At 47.3% G+C, this 25,145-nt stretch overlaps 1 long non-coding RNA gene across 1 annotated transcript; it reads left to right on the top strand.

Moving 5' to 3' along the window:
* The first annotated feature begins 887 nt into the window (after positions 1-887).
* LOC103669944 lies at positions 888-24,409 on the top strand. Its single transcript, XR_570445.2, has 3 exons — positions 888-1,830; positions 2,341-2,437; positions 23,342-24,409. It is a non-coding gene; the product is annotated as an uncharacterized LOC103669944 (long non-coding RNA).
* The last annotated feature ends 736 nt before the right edge of the window (positions 24,410-25,145 follow it).

The raw sequence follows: 25,145 nt of genomic DNA, 5'->3' as shown, positions 1-25,145 counted from the left end.
CCCCTTTGGGGGTTCGGATTTCAACATACGAATTTGGGGAGCCACCCTCAGAGCGTAGTCATGGCTTGCTCTCTTTCTGCGTTTCTGTTTTGCCAGTCGTTCTTTGAAGCACTACCAGCAGGGTCGAAGGAAGTACCGGGGATGAGAAAAGCACCAGTTATGTTCTGGAATCAGGTGGAGGTGATGGCTAGACCCCACTATGAATGTTACCAAATGCCACCAAACTGTATGGCCTAAAAAAGTTCATTTCACGTGGTGTGGATTTCACGCCAATAAGAAAAAAGAAACAAAGGGCGTTCGTTAATAATTCAAAAACAGTATCGACGTACATTATGGCACGATCTCCGAGCCAGGTGCAGGGAGTGAACCCAGCACCTTTAAATCTATCCTCGCTAATTGCGGTGAGCTCAGACTTCTGGCCGTGGCAAACTGACTTTATGTGATTAATTTAGCAAATGTCATGGTCAAGAGGACAAGCTGTGGAGCATACTGAATGGGGTCGAGGCTCGGCTCTGCCACTTACGAGTTCTGTGACCTTGGCAAGATTTCTGATTAAAAAAAAATTGTTCATTTATTATCAGCGGCCCGAGAGGGAATGCCTGACTCTTCTCCCATAGCCTGTGTTTAACTTTTAACGTCTCATGAACTTTCCCCCTAGGAAATGGCAGATCTGGCCACGAAACGGCCAAGAAGAAAGAGGGTAATCAGAAGTCATAACATCCCCCAAATGGTGCCAAATGTTAAAAAAAAAATGAACCACCGGCCGACAACGCTTCTGGGAGTCACAGATCCTGAAGTTCTTTGTGCCTCTGTTTCTTTATTGGAGAATTGGGAGTGATAACCCGACCTGTCTTGTGCGGGCGTGATGGCCCGGGGGTGTTCGGTGCCCAGCCCTGCAGCGGTGAGCTTGGCTGCTCTTCTTGTAATTCGTACTACTGTTAATTCACCTGCCAGTTCTGAGTGAGTTCAGTGAGGGCAGAAAATGCTTGTTTTCTTCCACGCTATAGACTCAGCTTTGAATTGCATGCCTGGCCCTCGATAAACAGTTCAGTGAGTAACGGAATGAATTGTATTAATAGTCAAAACCCAAAAAAGTCTGTGCTTTGATCTCTGGAGTTTGAGGTGGTGCCACGTCCTTCCGCTGCTCCAGTTCTCGAATTCTCTGTGACCCCCTCGTGGGACCCAGCAGAGCACCCAGGAGGCTCCAAGAACATGTTCCCTGGATGAATGGCCACATCATGGACGCTCATTTGACTCCTTGAATAGAGAAGATTTTGATGAGTGTTACTTTGTGGTCGGAGAGAAATATTTCCTGGGAGTTGAGCCTGGTGGGTGTAGAGGCACCAATGCTCTCGGCGACTCTGGACAGCACAGGGTGGGTGGAACCGGCCAGCTTTGTCTGAAGCAGCTCAAGAAAGCCAGCAATTCCGACGGGCTCCCGGGCTGTGGACCCATCCGCAGAGCTGGCAGACCTGTGGGGCTGGATGGCTCATCACAACCCTTGCAGCGGGAGTCGCTCCTTACCCTGGGATCCCGCCAGGACGGGAAGGCTGGCCGAGAGGGCCTGCCTCGGTGGGGTGAGGAGCAATTGCTAACCGGCGGCCTCCTGGCACTGCGGAGCTCCGAGGCGCCAGTGTGGACCAGTGTGTGTGGCTGAGGCTGCAGCAAACCCATGGCCGTGAGCCCCTGAGGCCAGAGAACCTCCCAAGAAGATAAGGCTGGTGGCCCAGCAGGACCAGACTGGGGAAGCAGCCGGGGGAGGCGGGGTAGACACACGCCGTCACCTTCCACTTGTTGACGACGCTGCCTCCAGCGCCTCCTGCCATTTCCGTACGTACCTCTGACCCTAGCCGAATCCTACTTTTGTGCACGACTCAGTGGCCACCCTAACAGACCTCCCTCTTTACCGTGACCCAGGAGAAGGATGATTTGACCTGCTGCCCGCTAGGGCCCCGCCGGGTCAGTACGGGCCGTCCCACCCTCATTTTCTGATCAGCAGGTCTTGTTTGCCCGATTATTTGAACAATTTAATTGCACGTTGTCTTCATATGTCACAGTGATGCTCTTACAAATTACCGGGTGCTGCAACAAGCTGGGTGGCTTAAAACAGAAATGTATTCGCACACAGGTTCACACTCCAGGTGCCAGCCCGGCCACATTCCCTCGGAGGGCTCCAGCAGAGGGTCCTCTCCCTCCTCTTCCAGCTTCTGGGGGCACCGGTGTCCCTCAGCCCGCGTCCACATCACTCCACTCTCTGCCCCCCTCTCTCCTCCGCCGCCCTCACATGGCCTTCCTCCGTGGGGCGCCCCACGTCTCAAATCTCCCCGCCTTCTCTTACAGGGACACCTGTCTTCGGGTACAGGAGCCACCCACAACCCAGGATGAGCTCGTCCCAAGATCCCTGATTACATCCTCACGGACTCGGTTTCCGACGAAGGTGAGATTCACAGGTCCTTGGAGTCAGGACTTGGGCGCATCTTAATGGGGGACACTATCCTACACACTAGGTCACTCTGGTTGCCGAGGACGAGAGAAGCACTTGAACTCATTCCTCTTTCGGTGCCTGGCAGGCAGCTGGGTCCTGTAGCCGGGGAGAACAGGTCAACTCTTTCCACTTAAGATTACGCCAGTGACCGTTGTCCCCTAATGCGGTCTTTCTTCCAAACTTCACTGTCCTATTTATGAACTTACACACCTTTACAGAGAAACGTCTAACATGTCAGCTCCAGGCTCCCGGCTGGAGATTGGGTGGTTGGATATCCCATCAGCTGGCCGGAGAAGTTAGGAGAGAGAAGGGCAAGGTTCCCGTGTCTGGAAGTGCGTGTCAAGGCCTCGTGTGCAGTGGGCAAGCATTAAATTCTTAGTGATGACTCTGAATGTGACATGAAAAACAGAGCTGCCCCAGGAGATCCAGGATCTCTATCACCCACATGTGGAACACCATCTGGTGGGGATGAAGGGACGGTAGAGGACATGCATCCAGGAATGAGAGAGAGCCTGGGGGACAGATGTTGCAAGAAGAAATATCTATCCATTCCCCCCTTTGGCTAAAAAGTTGTTAGAAAGCAAGAGATTCCTTCCCTCCCTCACCTGCTTCTAAATCAGACTGATTTCCCTTTTAATACTTTTTTTTTTAGAGTGGGGGGAGGGGCAGAGGGAGAGAGAATCCCACGTAGGCTGCACGATGAGCATAGAACCCGATATGGGGCTCGATCTCACAACCCTGAGATCATGACCTGAGCTGAAATCAAGAGTTGGATGCTTAACCCACTGAGCCCCCCAGGCGCCCCCAGACTGATTTTCCTGTTTAAATGTCGCGAAAGTTTCCATTTTTTATGGTAACATCATTCATTAAGGAAGGCCTCTAGGGATGGCTGCTATCTGCCATCGAAATTTATCCCCTTTGCATTTCATCTGGGCTTTGGAAGCCTGGATAGTTCATAAGCTACCTGGTTCTGCCCTGCTCGGCGTGGATTTACTGTCCGATGCAGCAACAGAGGGAGTGGGCTGCAGATCCCGGCTCTCAGCGCTCGGGCCCTGCACAAGACGTCTGGAAATTCTTGATCAAACATCAGATTTGGACATCCCTACTCCCCGTTCAAGGGCGGTGACCTTGAGCAGGCCTGTCATCTGTTTTTTGCAAGGCTTTATCCAAACCCCCGACTCTGTGGAGTACTTTTCAGGTTGCAAATCTAAAAACATGCGTAGTATGAAAATACGACATTCTCTGCATCAGAACAATATCCACATTTATAATTAGCTTTCTATCTGCATCGGCAATCGCTCTCCCTTCCCTGAGATGCCCACAAGCGTTCACGTATTTCCTAGGATCACACAGACGCACCGCACATTGTGTTTCCCACGTTTTCCCCCTCTTTCTTTCTGTTTCTTGTCTTACGGCCTCGGCTCATGTTCGCTGTCCTCTTCAATCTCTCACGAGTTAGCACAGCAGGGCTGCTTGTGGCCACGATGCTCTGAACATCCTTCTTTCTTCCTTCTCCTGTTTCCCCTTAAATAAGGCTCCTAAAACTGTTTTTCTAGACAGGTCTTGATGGTCCGCTTTCTTGTAAATTTTACTAACTGGCTCCCAGAGCCGTTCGTGGTGAGGAGTTCATGGGGCCGGGTGTGGAGATTCCCAGACAGATATTAAGGCCGCTTAGAATAAAAGACATATCCAATAAGATTATGGGAAAAGAAAAATAAATCAAAGCCACGGAAAGGGACAAATAAGCTCCCTCAAGGACTAAGTTACTGTGATTAAATTTTAAATCTGGCACCGGAAATCCTATTGGTCGGGGCAATAAGCGAAGTAGTATCTGTGTGAGTCACATTATTTAATGGGGAGTAAAGCTGCCCATTTGTCGTTTTCTGGTTTTAAACTATAAAAGGACTTTCTCAATGGTGGTCACACAAAGGACACTGAGCAACATAATACGCAAGACAGAGATGATCTTGACCTGAAAGGTTCCCCCCGCCCCACCAGGCCTGGGACATTCCCTCCTCGGGGACACTGCTGTGTGACTCCGAGAACGCCCCCCATGGGACTGGACGGGCTGCCCGCCGTACAGAGAGGACGGAAGAGCCCGTTTCCTTGTGGGGCAACACCAGCCGAGCTCCTGCATAGACGCTGAGCTCCTGCATAGACGCTGCTCTCTGTGCGGCCTCTGCTTGCTGCTTGCACAGTGTGGGGCGGGTTCCCGGCCGAATGCTCCCTGGAGCCACTCTGGGTTCCCGATGGTAAGACGAGCTCATTAATTTTACCTGGGAAAGCAGCAGCAGGTGGGTTTCTCCACACACCTTATCCTGCTTTCTGTGTCATGCAGCCTTACAACTTGGGCTCTACCGCTTGGCCCCCCATCGCTGCCTGGCCCCAAGGAGGTCATCAGAAATACCGCTGCTGCTGCCCGCGGCACATCAGCTAACCCCAGGCTCTCCTTGTTTACCTGTTCGTGGATCCCAGGGCTTTCCCCTTCTTGGTTTCTTCCTTTGCCTTGGTAGAGGGCACCTTCTTATTTTTTTTCCCTCCCCAGCTTTATTGAGATACAATTTATAAATAACATTGTGAAAACGTGAGGTGTATGACATGACAGTTCGATGCGTGTCTATGTTGCAAAACGCTTCCCACAAGAAGGTTGGTTGACACACCCTTCACCTTACATCTAGAGCTTTCTGAGAACTGACGCGTAGGAGTAAATTTTTTTTTTCTTTTAAGAACTTGCACGCCTGAATATAATTCTGCTTGATGGGTAGCGTAAGCATAGAATTCTAGGCAGGCCAGAATTTTCTCTGAATTTGAAGACACAGACTCTTTCTGTGACGGTAATTTGAGACGTGATTCACATTTACGTCAGTGGTTTGAATGAAGCATATTACTGTCCATAATGTGGGGGGCCTCATCCAGCCAGTTGACCACAAACTAGACACGGCAGCTTGGCCAAGTTGACCCATACACTTCACCATCCCAGGAACAAAAAGACACCCCCAACCCAGAAGAGAACTCCCCTCAATGAGCCAGCACCTCTGCCTTTTTGGAACTGCACCAGGCTACCATCAGAGAAGTACTGCTTGAGCCCCCCTTTTGCTTCTTACGGTTGCAAATCCCAGCTTAGTTTCATTGTAAAAAGGCTCCTCCTCGGGAGAAGTGCTTAGGTTTGAGACTTTCCAGAAATGGTGTCACAGGCCCCACCCGGCACGTGGCCAGGTCAACCCCAGGGCTCTATCGTCAGCTGTTAGGAGCCTCAGGGTTTGCCTCAGTGGGCTTCCAGCTCTCTGGCTGCTTCAGTCCAGGGCTTGATGTTCTAGCATCGAGAAGAGGCTTTTGTTTCTGGCAGGTGTGGATTCCCAGGAAGGCATCATCATATTCAGTTTTAGGACAAGAGCATCGGGGGTCCACACTAGTGGTCCATTAAGCTGTGTATGCTAGAGTCAGACTTTTCTGTCACAGTACGAGCTCTGGGTAGCCTTTTGTTTTGCTGGATAGCTCTGGAACTTCAGTTTATTGGGCAGCCCAACTTCACCTTGGGAATGTGCACGTACTGGAATCCTGTCAAGCATTGCCACCCCCCTGCAGTTATTTCCAAGCTGTACCTCACCCGTTGCTAATGGCGCCGTGTCTTGGGATTTGAGAGGTTGCCCCAGAGCTCTCTGCTTTCCTTCTCTACCCTCATTGCAGGCACCTTCTGGGTGAGTTGAGCAGGGAGGGAGCTTTGCTGAGGGGAGGTGGTGCTTGTCTATCGACTTCAGATTTTAACCTTCGATCGAGTTGTGTGTATGTGTGTGTTGTTTTACACATAAAGCTAGAACCACTCATACGAAATCACTAGAAAAGAGATGCCTTGACAATATTATTGAGAAATTAAGGTACTGAATGGAACGTACTAGCGGACACACAGACTGATGGAGATGGAGCCGTTGTGGCTCATCCAGCTCTGATGGCTTGTCCGAGGCCCGGCCCCTGGACAGAAGGTTAGGAGCTCACAGCAGAAGGCCGCAGGCAGAGCCTCACGTGCAGGCTGCTCTCTGCCTCTGATTTCCTTTCCCCCAGACCTGAGGCTTGTTTCTCCGATCCCACTCCTCCCCGCTGACACCCTCGGTGCCCAATTACTGTTTAAGAACTCCTGGACTTTTTCCCTTTGAAAAAGCAATAATTTCCTTTCCACTTTTTCTGGATCAATTTCTTAGTAGATACACCCAAGACCCACATTTCTGGGACCCTGTTTTGCACAGTTAAACTATCAAAATCACAGCTGAAACTCAGTGATGGGAAGTTCTATTTTTTTTTTTTTTTAAGTGACAGAAGTGAAAATTCAGAGCAAGTGTTTTTTTTTTTTTTTTTTTTTTTTTTTTTTTTTTTTTTTTTTTTTAGTAGGCTTCACACCTCGTGCGTAACCAACGTGGGGCTCGATCTCATGATCCTGAGATCATGACCTGAGCTGAGATCAAGAGTCAGACGCCCAACTGACTGAGCCACCCAGCTGCCACACAGGGAAAATGTTTTAACTGGCTCTGTTCTTTGTGGGGTGGTGACACGGTGCCCCCCTTTCCGTGTAGAGCCGCACGACTGGAAGGCAAGTCCACCTTGTCATTCATTCATTCATCTCGCGTTTGTTCACTCAACAAGCATGCCTTACACTTATGTAAATCTGCTAGACTAAAAGAGATCACTGGTGTCTTAATTTCCTGTATCCACTGGGGTTCTAGTCGGGCTCATGAGATCAATGACAATGATGCGAACTGAGGGTTCAGACTTTCCCGCAGCTCCGGTTTCCCACGTGGCCCTGGAGGTAATAACTCAGGGGGTTCTGAGATTTAGAGACAACACAGGCACAGGCCAAACGGACAGACAGGGGTTACGCAGTCCTGACAGGCAGGCCAAGCTGCTCAGTATCTACAATACTCGGAGAGAATTCAAGAGGGACTTGAAATTGTTTCAATATTTCCTCTGTTTTCTCTCCTTTCCTGTAAGTCGCCTGTGAATAAGAGCTCCCCTCTAACTGCCAGTGAGAGGTAGTAAGCCGCATTTCATGGGATCGGAGTCATTTTTGCCCCCGTTAGAAGTAAGGCTCTGGACCTTTAGGTTAGTTATAGGTTTTGTTTTTTGCAGGGTTTTTGTGGTTTTGACGAGAAATGTTTTAGGAAGTACGGTAGGATGTGGGGGTGAGTATTCTGGAAACTTCCATCGGATAGGCTTGTTATGATGAGGCCCCTGTGGTGTGGACAGTCTCAGTTGAGAGCCCCTTGGGATGTGGCCCACTATAGTGAAGCTTCTGGAAGCTCTGCGTCCTGGGGCTCCATGTGTCACCTGGCGTGCATTTGTGTCCAGGGGTGTGTGTGTCCATTTATGTATACAGGTGTGTGTGCACGAGTACAGGGGTGTGTGTCTGTATGTGCAGGGGTGTGTGTGTGTGGACGTCTGGGGGCCATGTCTAACTCATGTGAAGGATTCGGGTCCGCAGCTGTTCTGTTGGGAGGCTGAAGATTCCTGCCGCCACAAGGTGGTGCTGGTTGAGGGGCAGACTCTGCCTCGATTCATCAGCCAGCTCTGGCTCCTACAAGCTGGGGGATCTAGTTATTCGACCCTGGGGAGCCTCAGTTTCCCCATCTGTGATGCAGCGATGATAAGAGCACTGACCTGGGATGTTCCGTGAGGACTGAGGGCGGTAACGCAGGTGGTGCTCTGACGGGACTCCAGGCACGAGTGAGCCTCCGACGCGGCGGGCCGTGGTCACGGAGATCCACACTTGCTGAGCAGGCTCTCGCGAGCTACGGAAGCGACAGAAGTCAGCCAGTTTAGCACAGAGCAGTTTGCTGAATGACTCAGTCACTGGATTCCTGAGGGTACTTTCTGAGGTTTCAGTTATTCCCCAGCCCCCACCTCTGTGATGTGAAGAAGTGGTGTTCCTACTCTTTGAGATCAGGACATATGTCCTGCCTTGACACCTGCCCATCCCCTGCACTGTCCTTTCTTTGTCCTATTCCACCGCCCCCATTCTGCGGGCACAACGGCGCTCTGGTGGGCTTTCCCATAAGCCCGCTTTATTGTTTTCTTGATTTTTAAAAAAGATTTTATTTATTGAGAGAGACAGACAGCACGAGACGGGGAGGGAGAGGCAGAGGGAGAGGCAGACTCCCGCTGAGCAGGGAGCCCCATGCAGGACTCAATCCCAGGACCGTGGAATCATGACCTGAGCTGAAGGCAGACATTTAACCGACCGAGCCACTCAGGAGCCCATTTTCTCTATTTTTGAGGAGTTATGTCCCTGTCTGTAACAGAGAAATGAGAGTGACAGAATGTTCTGGGTCTTATTGTCCTATGGTTTGGTGAATTGACTTATCTTGAATTAAGAGCCAGCTGTGGGCCCAAAGCCAGCTGCTCCAGGTGTCAATGTGGTCGTGGCCATGGCCACAGTGGCCAGATCTTGACTCCCCCTATTCCAGCGACTTCAAGAGGCTTTCGTCATCGTGCCCCACGGCCGTGTGTGTAAATGCCACAAGGGCTGGTACTGGTGATTTGATTGGTCTGTTTTCGGAGGAGTGTGACCTCTGTGTTCTGCGTCTGTCTTGGCCCATTCTGGCCGCTGTAACAAGATACCATGGACGGGGAAGCTTAGACGCCACAGACATTTCTCTCTTCAGTCCTGGAGGTCAACGTCCAGGACCAAGGCTCCAGCAGTTTCAGTGTGTGGGGAAGCCGCTCCCAGGCCCATTCCCTGGGACGTCAGGGGGCAGAAGCGGTGAGGGAGCTCGCTAGGATCTCCTTATAAGACCGCAAATCCCAGTCTTCAGGGCTCCACTCTCGCGGCCCCATCCCCTCCTCAAGGCCCCTCCTCCGAGGACTGCAAAGGGGGGTTAGCATTTCAACTTGTGAATTTGGGAGGGCCGCAAGCATTCCCCCTGAATTCAGAAGGTGGCAGTGCCAAACAGAGATGATTCCTTCATTCATGGATTCGCTCAAACCCCCGTGGCCACTGTGGCGCCCTCAGGGCCTGGGGATGCAGAGATGAGCAAACCATGGATCCTCCCCACGAGGGTCGCGCAGTGTGATGGGACAGAAGGCAATGTCATTACTGTACATACGGTGTGACCAATGTCACGGTAGGCACATTCATGAGACACCGCCGGGTTTCAGAGGAAGAAGTCAGGAGAGGGGGTCCCACGCCACCTGCGTGGAGAGTGCCCAGATGATCATGCTTTAGTGGCACTTTGCTGCCAGGGCACGTGGCCTGTGGGATTTACCAGCGAACAGTGACGGATCGACAACCTCTGTCACAGAACATAGTGCCTCAGTGTTTCGAGCGAGCTTCTGAAACACTGAGAAACACACAGGCAGCGGTAGCCAGCCCCAGGCGCTATGACTCAGAGTCCAGAATGTAAACCGTTAGCGGGTTGCTACTTTAATTTCAGATCAATATTTTTTAATATTTAAAGGAGCTAGGATAATACAATAAAGACGAAGTGCCCTCCGTACCCTCTCCAGTTTCAGTCTCTCCTTTCTCTCCCCAGAGGCACTGTCATCATAGCTTCGGTACGCATTTGCTGACCCTGTTTAAAATGATTTCGTCACGTTTCAATGAATGTACATTTCTATACTGTATCGCCCAGTGTATTTCATGCATTTTCCACTTTCACAGAAGTTCTGTTATGCATAACGTACATCCTAAAGCTTAATTTTTAATACAACACTGTGTTTTCCAAGGCACAGCCATCTTGATACATATATTAGCTTCTTGATTTCAAAGGCTGGCTGGTGTTCTCCTAGTGAATGACTGTTCTTTGATTTATTTATAATTTTTTCCTACCGATGGACATTTAAATTGTTTCCACTTTTCTGCTCTGACCAACAATGGTGCAGAAAGCGCTGTTCCCACAGCTCCGGGGGGGGGGGGTGCTGCAAACATTTCTGGATGCAGCCTGAGCACCTCACCAGATAATGCCGCGCGGCTCTCTGGAGCCCGTCTACACAGCGGCACATGGCAGGGCCTCTTCCAATGAAACGCTTGGTGCTGGCAGAGAAGCGGGAGCTCGTTGCCAGCCGTGGGCTGAACTGGTCTGGACACCCAGGGCAGCTGATTGTATGTAGCCTTCCCCAGCGCTGGGTTCTGGGATGTCACCCTATGCTTGAAATTGGCCCTGATGGGAATATTTGCACCACGGAAACCAGCAAAAGCTGCGAATCAGGATTTTCCTCCTGGAGAGGCAGTGAGCGTTGACCAACACGGCACCAAGGTCCACTTTCCACCCCGAACCCCGTCTTCTTGACTCCCGGGTTATCAGACTGAAGAGATTCCGCCTGTTGCTGGCTGGGAGTCTTAACACGGTGTGGTTGTGGCAGCTGTTATTGTCACCAAATTAAACACGGTCTCGGCCACACCGCTGTTCCGGACTGAAGGGGACACCAGTGAGAGGCTCTTCTGGAAGCAAAGTTTAAAATCAATATAGACCGCAATGGTCTCTTTACTGCAAGGATATGCAAACACATATTTAAATACATTACTACCGCTGTACTTCAGCTCCTTTACTAGCGAACTCTTTTGCAGCTTTTTTCCTCTCATTTGACAGTATTTTTGGGAATTTGCTGTACAGGCTATACCATAATCTGCTTCATGCCTTTTTATAGGTGCTGAGTATCCACTTTATGGATATACCACAGCTCATCAGTCCTCGACCGATGGGCATTTGGGGGGTTTCCCATCTTTTGCTTATGTAAAAAAACGCTACAGTAAATAGATTAATGCATAGGCCATTTTGCATTTTCGCTAAGGCATATTAAGGATAGATTCTTGGGTGTAGAATTTCTGGGTAATGTATACAACACTTTTTTTGGGAAATGGCTTTTATTGAAGTATAATTTATATGCCATAAAATTCAACCACTGTTAAGTGGCAGGTTCAATGATTTTTAGTAAATTTATACATTCTGCACCCATCACTGTTTTTTTTTTTTAATGGTTTTTTATTATATTATGTTAGTCACCATACAGTACATCCCCGGTTTCTGATGTAAAGTGCGATGATTCATTAGTTGTGTATAACACCCAGTGCACCATGCAATACGTGCGCTCCTTACTACCCATCACCAGTCTATCCCATTCCCCCACTCCCCTCCCCTCTGAGGCCCTCAGTTTGTTTCTCATAGTCCATAGTCTCTCATGCTTCATTCCCCGTTCTGATTACCCTCCCTTTCTTCCCCTACCGATCATCCTAGTTCTTATGTTCCATAGATGAGAGCAATCATATGATAGTTGTCTTTCTCTGCTTTGCACCCATCACTCTTATCTGATCTTAGAACAATTCCATCACCCCTCAAATTTGCTTGTGCCCATTCCTAACCTCAAAGTCAGACAATTATTATTATTTTTTGAATTAACTTTTTTAAAAAAAGATTTTATTTATTTATTTGACAGAGAGAGAGGCAGCGAGAGGGAACACAAGCAGGGGGAGTGGGAGAGGGGGAAGCAGGCCTCCTGCCCAGCAGGGAGCCCAACACGGGGCTCGATCCCAGAACACTGGGGCCATGACCTGAGCCGAAGGCAAACGCTTAACGACTGAACCACCTAGGTGCCCCGACAATTATTGATCTGCTTACCATCTCTGAAGCTCTATCCTTCCTAGAGATGTCCTATAAATGAAATTATACAATATGTTGACTTTCGTCTTGAGCCTCGTTCATTTAGCATAATGCTTCCGAGTTACCTCCGTGCTGTTTAATGTATCAGCAGTATCTTCCTTTCTATTACTGGGTCATATTCCACCGTGGATATATCACATTTGGCTTATCCATCCACCAGCTGATGGACACTTGGCTTGTCTCCAGCTTGGGGCTATTACGAATAATAGTGTAACGAACGTTCGTGTACGAGTCTTTGGGTGGACATATGTTTTCATTTCTCTTGGGCAGAGAGGTAGGAGTGGGATTGCTGGCTTATAGGGTAAATGTATGCCTAACATGTCAAGAAACTGCCAAGTGCTTTCTGGTTTTACATTCGTACTGACAGCATGTGCCGTCCCTCTGAGTCCTTGCCACCTGACAGGCCTTTGGATTATAGCTGTTCTAGCAGGTGTAATGGGATCCCTCAGTGGTTTTAATTTGCATCCCCTAATGACGAAGGATACCAAGCATTTTTTCTTGTGCTTATTAACTATTGGTGTAACTTTTTGGTGAAATGTCTTTTCAAGAGTTTCATTCATTTTTAATTGGGTTGTTTGTCGTCTTCTTACTGAGTTACGGAGGTTCCTTATACATTCTGGATGCAAGTTCTTTATCAGATACACGATTTGAAAATACCTTCTCTTAGCCTGTGGGTTGTCTTTTTGTTGTCTTAATGGTGCCTTTTGGAGAGCAATGGTTTTTAATTTCAATAGAGTCGAATTTTTCCTGTTTACAAGGATTGTAATTTTGTTGTCAGACGTAAGAAATTTCTGCCTAACCCAGAGTCACAAAGTTTTTCTTCAATGCTTTTCTTCTAGATGTTTTAGGAATTTCATTCCTACATTAAGGCCTATGATCCATTGTGAGTTAATTTTGTACATGGTGTGAGGTAAGGGATAACTCTGTTTTCCCTTTTCGGGTATTCACCTGTGCCTGCACTGTTTATTTCTTTCTCTGTCAGTGGCCTTGGCACTTTTGTAATAACTCAGTGGACTACTGTATGTGGTCTATTTCATAATTCATTTCTTCCTTCTATGTATCTCTCTCCTTTTAATAGGCTTTTACGTATCCTTTGGGGGCATCATTTTTTTTTTAAATTGGTCTCTTACTGTTTACTGTAGGCTCTCCTCTTCCAGGAAATCTAGCCCAAGAACTTTTAGGGGTTGGGCAAGATGAGGTGTGCATAGGTGTCCAGGGCTGTCCTTTGAAAGCATTTCATTATTCAGCCCACTGCCCCCAATCCCAGTGGACTCCTGCCCCACCGGACACAGTTTACCAGGAATCTGAATCCTGAGCCAGGCCAGGAACCCAGCCATCTCCCGTGGGTTCTTTCTATGGAGCCTTCCTGAGACCCTGGAGAGGCCTAAAATTGCAATGACACCAGCCTGGAGCCTCTGCTACACTTACAATATAAGGAGGTAGGAGATGCCCCACAAAGTCCCGAAGTACGCATGTTTATGGCCAATATAATCCTATTTGAATTATATTCCATCTCCAAACGTTTGGGTCTTTGTTCTCTGCCCTGGGTGGCTGAGAAACTGCCCAGTTACCACCAACTTTCATGTGTCTTCCCCACAACAGTCCTGCCCTATTCTGGAACTCTTCGTCTTGTAAAAACTGGAGTTCTGCTCCCAGTAAACCCTGACTCCCCCTCCCCAGCCCCAGGACCCACCTTTTACTCTCTGCCTGTGTGCACCTGGTGGCTCTGAATGGAGGGATGCTGTGTGTTAGGATCACACGGCATTTGTCTTTTCGGGGCCGACCTTTCACTTAGCACGATGTCCTCAGGGTTCATCTGTGTTGGAGCAGGTGTCGGAATTCCCTTCCTTTTTGAGGCTGAGTGATATTCTTTGTACGTATAGGCCATATTTTGCTTATCCGTTCATCCATCAACAGGCACTGAGCTGCTTTCACCTTCGGCTATGGCAAGCAACACTGCTGTGAGCATGGGTGTGCAAATACCTCTTCCGGACCATGATCTCAACTCTTGTGGGTGAATACCCAGAGGTGGAATTCTATTTTTAACATTTTGAGGAAATACTATACTTTTTACGTTCCCACCTGCAGAGCACGAGGGCTCCATCCTCGCCAACACTGGTTATTTTCTGGCCCCTCCTTTGGCTGTAAGCCACCCCAATGGGCATGTTCACCCCACTTCTGATAAGAGACTCATTTATCTCTGAGCCACTGGGTTCTAAATATTGGCTCCAGATGTGTTTTGTTTTGTTTTGCTTTTTTTTTTTTTTTTTAACAACCAAGGACTTGACCGAGGTCAGTCAAGGCTTGGTTCTTTGGATAGCAACAAGTCAGTGAGGGTCGTTTCTGGATCCTCAAACACCAGGGGGTATTTTCATTACAAACCTTGCCAGGTATGTTCTCTTTCACTGGCCGGAACTCTGACTCCTGCGGCCGCCGAGCCCCATGCTCTGTGAACACGCTCCTCCTCCTTCTGCAGCAAGAGAACAGGGGAGCATAGGGAACAGAGGGAGGATGAGAGAACAGATGAAAGTTAGGGAAAAATGAACTTATTTCTGAGCATTTCCACTGAAAGCTGGGAAAGGTCACCTTTCTGTCTCTCCTCTTTCTTTCTGTGAGTGAAATTGCGTGAGTCCTTGGCTCCCTTTAATCAGGTGAGAGAGTGTTGGATGTTCTTGACAAGCTCATGGGGCCGTTATAAGGATCAAATGAGATTGCACATGAGCAAGCAGTCAGGTTTAAAGTGCTACATCAATGTATGGGATTATTATTAATCTCCCATGGATCTCTTAATACAGGAAAAAAATAAGCCTCCTCCCATGGGGTGTCCATGGCAAAGAGATGGCTGTGGCTCTCCTCGCCCCGCCACACCTCCTGTCTCTGCTCGATCCAAAGTTCTGGCCCTGGAAATTTAATCGCCTCTCTGAACTATTTCCCATTAGACTTCGCTGCAATAGAGGTTTCCAGTCTATTCTGAATCAGGTGCATGTATTTGTTTTGCTTGGCTCATAGAATGTTTAAAAATTATTTTATTGTGTTGGCAAACTACAGAAGTCAGGAGAGTCCCCAGCCAAAAACCAAAAATCTAGGTTTCTGACTTTTTGGGAAAAACGAGAAGACAGGGCCACCTTGGGATGGCTCCTTCTACCTGCTAACAAAGGTCCTTTCCCCACCTGCCTGGCTCACTCTGGGGATTTGAACTGCAACTCTGATGTGCGCGGAGAACCCGCTCGAGGAGGGCAAGCATGAAACCCACCAACAATCTCTTTGGGGATTTGTGAGAAACACTGAACAGAATTGGGGAATGTCTGATTTTGGGGTGTGTGTGTATCCCTCCAGGGGCCTGGAGGTGGTCATTGTCCTCATCTCCTGGAGAATGAAATCCCTCCAAAATGCTGGGAAGCAAAGTCCACTGGTGGATAATAGTAACAAGTCTCAGAGAGATTTTGAAAAGCGGCGATTCTCAGGATAAGCCTACTGCCCTGAATGTTCTGTATTAAGAGGAAAAAAATCCCAGACAAGCTTGAAATGTGATCAGATAAGAGGATCCAGGATGATGAGGGGGTCCAGAAATCAGTGTATGAACTAAAATCCTGGGGTGATGCCAGCAAGACAGTTGAATAAGACACCCCCCTGCCCCCAACAACGATGTGGCATCAGTCCGTGGACAAAAGTGTCTTTGTGGGAGTCCAGGTAGGAGATGGAAGCCTCGACGCAGTCCAAGACCAAGGAGAGGATGTTGAGAAGGACGGGTTAGAACCCAGGCAGCTGGTTCACCAGCTGTGGTCTTGGCTACAGCCCCAGAAATAGCTCCATGCTCCTGAGAACTTGGCACACCCCGTCGGGCTTTGTCCTGTCATAGGTACCAAGTGCCAAGGGGCCCGAGAGGGGTCATGCCCAACCATGTGTGGGGTAGCAGGCACGTAGACCTCAGTACTGGCCGTGGACTTCGAAGTGGTTTGTGAACTGGCTCCAGGCCCTCTTGGCTGCTGTCTGGAGGCCCCCGGAGGGAAGCCCACCAAACTTGGTCACACTGTAGATTCTGAAAGTGCCCCTTTACTGGGTTCCAGAAATAGACAAAACAATCCTAAAATTCATGGAGAACCACAAAAGAGCCCAAGCAGCACAAGCAATCTTGAGGAAGTAATAAGCTGGAGGCATCACACTTTTTGATTTAAAACTATACTGCAAAGCTATGGTAGTCAAACAGCATGGCACTGGCATAAAAACAGACATGTGGACTGACGGAGCAGAACTGAGAGCCCAGAAACAAACCCATGCACATATGGCCAACTAATATTTGACAGAAATGCCAAAAATCCTCAATGGGGAAAGACAGTATTTTCAATAAATAGTGTTGGCAAAACTGGATATTCACATGCAAAAGACTGAAACTGGACCCCTATGTCACACCACTCCCAAGAATGAACTAAAAAGGCATTAAGGACTTGATTGTAAAACCTGAAACTTTAAAACTCCTAGAAGAAAACAGGGAAAATCCCCTTGACATCGGTCTTGGCAATGATGTTTTGGATACAAAACCAAAAGCATAAACAAACAAACAACCCCCCCCCCCCAAAAAAAAAACAAAGGAAAAAGAAACACACGGGACTACATCAAACTAAAAAGCTTCCGCACAGCAAAAGAAACAATCAACAAAAAGAAGAGGCAACCTGCAGAATGGGAGAAAATATTTGCAAACCATATATCTGATAAAGGGTTAATGTCCAAAATACATAAAGAACTCACATAACTCAATAGAAAAATAATCCTAACAGCAATAATCTCATTAAATAAAATACAAAGAACCTGGACAGACATTTTTCCAAAAAAGACATACGAATAACCAACAGGTACACAAAAAGGTACTCAACATCACTCATCATCAGGGAAATGCAAATCAAAACCACAGTGAGGTCACCTCACACCTGTGAGAATAGGTGTCATCAGAAAGGCAAGAGGTAGAAAGCGTCCACGAGAACGTGGAGAAAAGGGAACCCTCATGCACCGTTGGAGGGAAGGTAAATTGGTGCAGCCCCTAGAGAAGGCAGTAGGGAGGTTCCTCAAAAATTAACACCAGAACTACCACATGATCCATCAATCCCACTTCTGGGTACGTATCAGAAGGAAATGAAAGCACTATCTGAAAGGGATGTCTGCGCCTCCATGTTCATTTTAGCCAAGACGTGGAAACAACCTAAGTGTCCATCATGGATAACTGGATAAAGAAAATGTGGAATGTACACAACGGAATATGATTCAGCCTTAAAAAAGAAGAAAACCCTGCTATTTGCGACATGGATGGACATGAGGCCATTATGCTAAATGAAATAAGTTAGAGAAAGACAAATATGATATGATCTCACATGTGGAATAAAAAAAAAAAAGAGTCCAACTCATAGAAACAGAGAGTAGAATGGCAGTGATCAGGGCTGGGGGTGGGGGAAATGGGCGGATGTTGGCCAAAGGGCACAAATTTCCAATGATAAGATAGAAACGTTCTGGGGAATCTCATATTCAGCATGGTGACTATACTTAACAATGGTGTATTATATACTTGAAAGTTGCTAGAAGAGTAGATCTTCAATGTTCTCACCCCAAAATACAATTGTCATGATGTGATGGATACGCTAACCGACCTGGTTGTGGGGGTCATTTTGTAGCAGGAGAGGCAGACTTTCGAGGTGGTTGGTCCATTGTCTTCCAGCATCATTGTTGCCGGTGAGAGGGTAGAACCCAGTTTGATGTTTGGTCCTTTGTAGGCTGTTTTCTCTTTCTGCTTTTTTTTTTTTTTTTTTTTGCCTGCTTTGTAAGCTTTTAGGACTTTCTCCTTCATCTTTGATGTGAAATTTCCCAGGGGTGCCTGTAGGTGTTTCATGCATTCTCACCAACTTTCAAGGAACTCACTCCACCTCAATACTTGTGTCTTTATTTAACTCTGGATAATTTTATTATTTTTTTTCTCTCCTTCATTCCCACAATTCTCTACATATGAAATTCCGATTAGGTGGCTCTTGGAGTGGTTCAATTATCCAGGAAGTAATTCATTTGCAGCTGGTCATCTGCTCAGTTGAGTTTAAAAGTTTTAATGTCATATTTTACATTTCTTCGACTGGTAATTGGTCCTTTTATAAAATGCATGCCCCCCACCCCACTCTGGCCTGCACACACACATATCTGCTTTACTCTCACCAGGCACTGCTTTATCTGGGGCAACAAAATACTTTATGAAAAAATGGAAACCTTTTCAGTGTCAGTTTCAGTATTTCAAATAGCTTGAAAATTATGTATTAGCGGTTGACCTTCAACTTGGTCAAGTGGGGAAAGATCTGAAGAAAGTAACACAGCCAGAAGTGCTACTGTTTTTTTAAAAAAAAATTACTCCTGTCAAGGCTAACGTTACCAATCTTGAGATTCATTTTAAACTGAAGCAACCTGGGATTTATTCTATTCCCCGAAGAGGGACAAGTAAGCTAAATAGACACTGTCTAAAAAGCTTTAGGAATTCTGCCACTGCGATTCGGACTTGTCACACAGCTCTATCTGGACACCTAAATTTAGATTGTTCCTTGTTATGAAACCAGGACATTCCGTTTTTGTTCAAAAAGGAATGACACAGAAGTCAGTTCAGCTGCTTTTAATTCATAAAACAGATTTAAATTTAGCCAAGGAAATAAAGATGTTAATTACAGCATTATTTATAATAACACACATTGGAAACAACCCAAGTGGTCAAAAAGAAGGAAAGCAGAAAATAGACCATGGTACACTCAATCAAAGTATATTATGTAGATATCAAAAATGATAGCTACAAAGATTCAGTGGCAAGATGGGAAATACTTCTATAAGGTTAAATGAAGAATGGGACACAAAATTGTATGTGTACTACTGTTGTAATTATGCGTATGTAAAGACACTTGAAAATAAGAAAATATAAAATAGAAAATAGAAAAGAAAAGGTAATGAATTGGTATGCTTTTTTATGAGGGAATTTTTTGTTTGCCTTTTATTTATTTATTTTTAAAGATTTTATTTGTAAGCAATCGCCACACCCAACATGGAACTCGAACTCATAACCCTGAGATCAAGAGTTGTATGCTTTACCGACTGAGCCAGCCATGGGCCCCTTGCTTCCTTTTTAAAGCCAAAATTTTGCCCTCCCTTCCCCCTATGTTCACCTGTTTTCTTAAATTCCACATATGAGTGAAATCATATATTTCTTTCTTTGACTGACTTACTTCGCTTCACATAATACCCTCTAGTTCCATCCATGTCATTGCAAACGGTAAGATTTCATTTTTTTGATGGCTGAATAATATTCCATTGTATATATGAACCTCATCTTCTTTATCCATGCATCTGTCAATGGACATCTGGGCTCTTTCCATAGTTCGGCTATTGTGGACATTGCTACTATAGACATTGGGGTGCGGGTGCCCCTTCGGATCACTCCATTTGTATCTTTGGGGTGAATCCCTAGTAGCACCATTGCTGGGTCGTAGGGTAGCTCTATTTTCAATTTTTTGACGAACCTCCATGCTGTTTTCCAGAGTGGCTGCACCAGCTTGCATTCCCGCCAGCTGTGTAAGAGGGTTCCCCTTTCTCCGCATCCTTGCCAACATCTGTCGTTTCCTGACTTGTTAATTTTAACCATTCTGACCAGTGTGAGGTGGTATCGCACTGTGGTTTTGATGTGTATTTCCCTGATGCCAACTGATGTGGAGCATTTTTTCATGTGTCTGTTGACCATTTGTAGGTCTTCTTTGGAGAAATGTCTGTTCATGGCTTCTGCCCATTTCTTGACTGGATTATTTCTTTTTGGGTGTTGAGTTTGGTAAGTTCTTTATAGAAATTGGATACTAGCCCTTTATCTGATAAGACATTTGCAAATATCTTCTGTTCTGTTGGCTGTTTTTTGGTTTTGTTGACACTTTCCTTTGCTGTGCAGAAGCTTTTTATCTTGATGAAGTCCCAATAGTTCATTTTTGCTTTTGTCTCCCTTGCCTTCGGAGATGTGTCTAGCAAGTAGTTGCTGTGGCTGAGGTTGAAAAGGGAGAAGGGGTAACTGGGTGCTGGACAGTAAGGAGGGCACTTGATGTCATGAGCGCTGGGTGTTATGTGCAACTGATGAATCACTGACTCTACCTCTGAAACTAATAATACACTATATGTTAATTGATTAAAAAAGCCAAAATTTTATAATCTGGGAGTACTTCTAAAATATTACATTATTTAGGAGAACCTTTAGCTGAGACCGGGAATATGATGGAGAAGTCAGTGGCCAGCCTGTAGTTCCGGGGTCTGCTCTGGGTTTGGAGGGTCCCTGAAGTGCTTTAGCTTTCGTGTTGCCTTTGGGCTATTTTTTGTTGTCTTTTCCCCCTCAGTAGATCATATCCTGTGTACTTTCTATACTTCAAAAAATCTTCTCAAGTTCTAGTCTAGTACTATTATGTATTTATCTTCTTTAAAATTGTATTTTCTGCCATTTTATGGGATTTGGAATCAGAGGAAAGCAATGCTTAGTACATCATTTTACTTTGTCTCTGTTGTTTATTTTTCGTGGACTAGTCAGGGATTACAAAGGCAGGCTTGTTCACAGTCTTTGTTCTTCTAATGGTGATTCTCCCACAAATCTTTGTTTTTTCACTGTGAAGCCTCACCAATTGTTTCTAGAGACTTAACCCACGAAGCTGGGCACAGAATGGTGTATGCTATTTCTAACGAAACTGTAAGATTTCTTTCAGTCTTTAATAATTTCTTTCCTCTTTGAGTTAAATAAACTTGATATCACTCATGGTACTGATTATAGAATCTTGCTCTTTGCTCCGTGTAGCCTGGGCAGGAGGAAATGTGAAGCGTTGATTATGCAACATCACATTAAAAGTCACAACTTGCGGGCTCTGCTTTTGGCTGAGGCTCCAGCTTATGGACCAATTTAATCTTACTACGTCAAATTTTGTTTTACTTGGCACGTATTTCATGATGGACCATCCCTTGTGCTGGCCAGCCTGGACCTATTCATTAAAAAAAAACAGGACCAGTAGGTAAATATCCATGGCTGGCTAAACTGTGGGTTACTAAGACGGCAGTCCCATATGCGTCCACCTTTGAAAATGTGGTGACTAGAAAATCTAAAGTCACGTACGTAGCTTACACTTACATCTTGCGTTATATTTACACCGGGTTGTGCTAAAACAGAGAATCCAGAAACAGATCCATCCATACATGACTAAATAATTTTTTGACAGAGATGCCAAGGCAAGCCAGTGGGGGAAACAGTCTTCCTAACGAATGGCACTACAGTGATGGGATATCCGTACGGGACTCCAGAAAGCATCTTACCACAGGCGATCTGAACTCGGAATGGATCACAGACCTAGGTGGGAAGGCTAAAACTATAAAGGTTCTAGAAGAATGCATAGAGCATGCGAGCATTTTTTTTTTTTTTAAATTTTTTTTTAAAGATTTTTTATTTATTTATTTGACAGAGATAGAGACAGCCAGCGAGAGAGGGAACACAAGCAGGGGGAGTGGGAGAGGAAGAAGCAGGCTCCCAGCAGAGGAGCCCGATGTGGGACTCGATCCCAGAACGCCAGGATCACGCCCTGAGCCGAAGGCAGATGCTTAACCGCTGTGTCACCCAGGCGCCCCCATGCGAGCATTTTTAAAACAGGATATGAAAAGCAAATTATGAAATTTTTAAAAATGGATAAATTGGACTTTATAAGACATTTAAAGCTTCCTACTCGAAAACATCATTAAGTAAACAACAGGGCAAGTCACATAACTGGAGGTTTTTGTTGTTGTTTGCAATATTTGTAATATGCATATCTTACAAAGGACTTGAATTGAATAAACATTCTTACAACTCAATGAGAAGGTGGATTGCCAAATAAAAAAAAAATGGGCCAAATATTTGAAAAGACAATTCACAAAAGGTGTTATTGTTGGAAGACAATTCTCCATGGAGTTCTTGGGTTCCTGCATGGTCTAGGCCTTCTGAACAAAGAACGGGCTTGAAGAGCAAGCCTGTACTGGAAGCTAAAGAGAATTTGCCAGCCGAGAAATTTAGAGACATACCTCCCTCGTGAGATCTCTGGATAGGAAAGATACAATCTCCTTCGTCTTCTTGAAATATTTGCTTACATTCCAGAGTAATGAATAATCTTTCTCTTCAGAGGCGAGGACAAGCAGCTAAGCAGCCACATAAAAAGTCAGAGTCTTTTAGTTTTGGGGTCCCGCGGTGCACCCCACTGCACGTACAGGTAACATCTGGCTCTCGGTGCCTGGACCTGCGGGGATTAGGGTATGGGGGGACGTACGCATTGCTGCTCTGTTTATCTGTTTGCTGTAATAAACCCTCCCTGTCTCTGCCCCAGGGGTCTTGTGTCCTTCTGTCGGGATCTGTATATAAAATTGCGGCAAACTAAGCAATTAGCATGCATGTAGGGTAAAATCCCAGGCCCTTCCCAGATTCTGACTTTGCACTTCTGGCAATGATTCTGGGACGCTGACATGGCTTCTGGATGAGGTGGACAAGGGCTCTGAAGACCAATTAATGGGACCCGAGGGAAGTTCACGAGAATTGGTATTGACACGCTGACTGACCGGTATGGTCAGCTGGTAAAACGGTGTCCCCTCCACTTTGTTGCCCGTTAATGGTTTGGTGGTGGCTGCAGGGTTGAGGCAAGGAGTCCATATGGTGCTTTTGGGTTTTGCCCTCTCCTCCAGGTAAAGGAAAGTGTTATTCGTCCCAGAGTTGGTGGAGGGCTTTGGGGGGATTGTTGGCATTGGAAGACTGGCCGATCGAGCCACAAGCGGTCGTCATGCCGCTAAAGACTGGATGCCAGAGACACTGTCCATCTTGCCCTCTGCCCCTCCGCTGCTTTCAGGACTCAGGATTGGGGTGAGGTCTCCCTGTCCCAGACCCTACGGGACTGCCTGAGTATGCTGTGAGGAGATGATCTCAACTTCTCTTTTCTCTGTTGGATATGGGTTCCCGGGTCACCACCCTCCCTGGCCCCCTGGGGAAGGGGCCCTGGGCGTGGTGGGGGAGGGGCAAAGACACTGTGATGGTTTATTTTATGGGTCACCTTGGAGGCTGTTTTTGGGTGAGATTACATCGCAAGTGGTGAACTCTGAGTAAGCAGACTGCCCTCCATAACGGGGGAAAGCCGTACGGAACCGCAGCGCGCTAACCCACTGCCTTGTCTTCCAGTGATGGGTCAGGACCCTGCGGGAACGGCTGGCGCCAGTGAAATCTTCAGCTGCCGCGGACAGAACAAGCATGAAGATCTTGCTAACTGCAGCCTCGGGGCTCCAAGGGGAGGCAGCCTCCCCCAGGAGAGTACCCGCCAGGTACCCTGTGCGGTTGGGACTTGCGGTTTGGACGAAGCTACTAGACAACGTGACTTTTGAAAAGCAGCTATTAACGTGCACCTGAGCTCTTGTGGAACTGAATGCCTGACCCCTAGATGTCTGGGATTCTCTGGCTGGTATTCCATTTTGGAGGACTGGGTCAGTGGAACTCTATGACTGGCCAGTGGAGCGAGCCTTCCTCGCTCAGCAGATATGGAGCACTGAAGCTGCGGACGGCCTGGCCCCAGACATGTCTCCGCTTCGTATGAGAAAGTGGAGGCTCTTTGTAGGGGAAGCTTTGTCTCCCACTCTGCTGCCTGAAGCCAAGCATAAGTTGCTGGCTCTTCTGGGGTCCTTCATTCACAAAATTTCCCCTGAATACCGGGGCCCGGCTGAGCCAACACCTGACAGTGTCTGCTGGGCGGTGTGGGCTGCGAACAGACAGGCCTGCTCCACCAGCGAGGGCAGCTTAGGCTCTCAGACCAGGGCAGATCAAGGACACCCCAACCTGGGGTCATGAATGTGGAGACATCGTGACTGCTGACTGAACTGGCTGGATCCCTCCTGGAGGTGGCAGGGCCATGACAGGGGAGGGACCGGATTCCTGCCGCGGATGGTAAGGTCTGCATTCCCTGGGCACTTGCTGTGTTCTCCGACCAGACCCACAGGAAGCACGAGGCAGATGGGGCCTGAGGCTTGTTTTCAATTTTTCACAAACAGAGCCGTGTGAACATCCAAAGGCACGCCTCTTCGTGCACGAGAAGAGGTGTAGACCCAGAGAGACAGAGCTCTGGGGTTGGAGGGGATGAGAATTTAAAATGTGTGGAGATGCTGATAAATTGCCTTCCAAAGCAGGATACAAATGTTTTTTTCTCCCCCTTGTGCTCTTTAGTATAGGGTTTAAAATATATTTTACTAAAATATAGAGCATCTGGCTTATGTTTTATAATACTGTTTTTATTTGAAAAGCTCTAGGAAGTCTAGCACCTGACACGCTGCTTTTCACTCAGAAATATTTTCGGAGCACCTACTCTCAGCCGGGTGCTGTCCTAGATGTGAAAACGCAGCTGGAAGCAAAGCAGAGCCCCTTTCCCGTGGAGCTTCCGCCGGGAGCGGGGCGAGTCTGCAGCCGGGCAGCCGCAGAGGTGGTGGCGGGCGCTAGGAGGGGAAGTAGAACCGACCCAGAGGGTGGGGAGTGGAGGGGGGCAGTTTCCTCTAATGTGGTGCCATTTGAGCAACAATCAAAAAGAAGTCGCCAATATCAGAGGATCAATGGATATTGACTGAGTGAATGTACATTGTCTATACCCCCCCCCCCTTACAGCAGCGCGTGTCCCGGACATGCCACACGACTGGCTCCAGCCAGTGGCCACGGACGGAGGGCCGTGGATTTGGACAGACCCCAGAGCCCGCCTGGACCAAACCGACAGCGCTTTCCAGACCAGGGAGCAACAGGGCTTGTTTTAACCGACGGTGCACACACCTACGGGCTCCTTCTGTTCTGCCCACAACAGAAGCTGTCGATGATTAATTAGCACTCCCCTCCGGAATCCAGGCCTTGCGCTTCCGCTGGGCACGCGCTCCTGCTCTGCGTGTGAACAGGCTCTGCTTTGCACATTTTATTTAAGCTCTGGCAGTCTTTATGTTTTGATGGTATCCATTCT

Source organism: Ursus maritimus, unplaced genomic scaffold, assembly GCF_017311325.1.
Source record: "Ursus maritimus isolate PB19 unplaced genomic scaffold, ASM1731132v1 scaffold_2, whole genome shotgun sequence".
Lineage (NCBI taxonomy): Eukaryota > Metazoa > Chordata > Mammalia > Carnivora > Ursidae > Ursus > Ursus maritimus.
Note: the sequence above shows the minus strand (reverse complement) of the source record. Positions and strands in the feature narration are given on the sequence as shown.